Source organism: Cornus florida, unplaced genomic scaffold (assembly GCF_030987335.1).
Source record: "Cornus florida cultivar Cherokee Brave unplaced genomic scaffold, ASM3098733v1 CherokeeBrave_3.0.0_Hap2_Chr09, whole genome shotgun sequence".
Classification (NCBI taxonomy): Eukaryota; Viridiplantae; Streptophyta; class Magnoliopsida; order Cornales; family Cornaceae; genus Cornus; species Cornus florida.
The window spans coordinates 4261264-4262898 of record NW_026775579.1 but is presented as its reverse complement, the minus strand read 5'-3'; the positions used below and the strand labels follow the sequence as shown (position 1 = coordinate 4262898).

Genomic DNA, 1635 nt, shown 5'->3' with positions numbered 1-1635 from the left:
GAATTGTTCTTGATACTCACTCAGAAAACTTTGTCTAAGAGGACAATTGAAAGTATTATGAGTATAACTAGAGTAAGTCATGCACATCACACTTTGAGAATGGAAAGAGTTGGTTGTTTGAGTTACCGGGTTTTGGCTCAAAAGGAATTTATCAAACCTTTGAGTAAGAGTGTCAACCTTAGCGGCAATCTCCATGGAACTCTCCACTTGAGAAAGACTGGAGGTTTTCTTCCCTCTTCCATTCAAATTTTGGCCAAATTGGGACTTTGAAGAACGATGCATTGAATTTTCGCTCATGCGATCAAAAATATGCCACACATCGTCTTCATTTTTGTCCAAATAGGCTCCTCCACATGAAGCATCAACCATACCTTTTTGGGTATCGGATAAGCTTTCATTGAAGCAACGAACTAATTGCCACTTAGGAATGTCATGATGTGGACATTTCCGTAACAAATCGTTCAAACGCTCACATGCTTCATGCAGAGGTTCTCCTTTGTTTTGGGAGAATTCACGGATAGAAGCTCTCATAGCATTGGTTCTACTTGCGGGGTAAATTTTTTTTAGGAATTCAGATTGTAGTTGAGCCCAAGATGTGATTGAATTTACCCTCAAGTTGTTGAACCAATATTTAGCCTTTTCCAAAAGAGTCAAAGGGAAAAGTTTCAATTGGAAAATTTTTTTTGGAAGATCCGTGATTTTTACGGTTGAACAAACTTCCAAAAATTCATCCAAATGTTTATGTGGTTCTTTATTGCTCAACCCATAGAAAAGGGGGCACATTTGGATGGTTGCGGGCTTGATTTCATATTGCTGTGCTCGGAAGTTTGGTAACTGGATGCATGTTGGTGCATTGTATCCATTGGGAGTGTAGTGATCCCGAAGAGATAATTGAGGATTTGGGGGATACACTACATGATCTTGTGGATGGATTTGTATTATTGGAGGTTGTTGCACTTGATTGGGTTGTGGAAACACATTAGGACGAGGAATTCCCAAGGGTGGATGCACACCTTGAGGTGGATACCCACTAAGAGGATGATACACACCTAGAGTATCCATATGTCCTATATCCTAGAAATGGTTTCCCATTAAGTGTGGGATAGTCAAGAATGGGAAGAATTCTCCTAGAAACAACAAACCACAACAACAATCAACAACTGTAATGACCCGGTCATTTGCCTTCCTTTCCTTTTTCTTGAAATTTTACGAATGAATTTTTTTCGTTTAATTTTCTTTTCTGAGCTTTGTTTCGTGTCGCTTAGTGTCATCTCGAGTGCTCAGAATTGGTTTCTGAGACTCTTTCATGTGAATTGACAACTTCCTTTGAGGACCGAGTCATTTTCGCATTTTTTATTTTTCGGACACTATGTGCTATTTCGTCTTTTCCCTATTTCGTCTTATCTCCATTTGTTAATTTTTGGCCCAACCTCACTTCTCATGCTCGGAGTTGGTTTTTGACTTCACGTGCCTTCATCTTGAGTGGTTTTATCGAAATACGTATCTTTACTTTTGCAAGAAAGTACTCTGGTTGCTCCTGGTGCCCATAGGGGCATGGATGCAAAAATATTTGGAATTAATTCATTTCTAGGGGTGTTTTTCATTAATATCTTTTGAAGATATTTTATTTTAGGG

General features: G+C 38.8%; 1 non-coding gene across 1 annotated transcript; it reads left to right on the top strand.

Annotated features, from left to right (window-relative positions):
* Positions 1-427: 427 nt before the first annotated feature.
* LOC132275791 (small nucleolar RNA R71) lies at positions 428-536 on the top strand. The gene has a single exon (XR_009470739.1). It is a non-coding gene; the product is annotated as a small nucleolar RNA R71 (small nucleolar RNA).
* Positions 537-1635: the final 1099 nt, after the last annotated feature.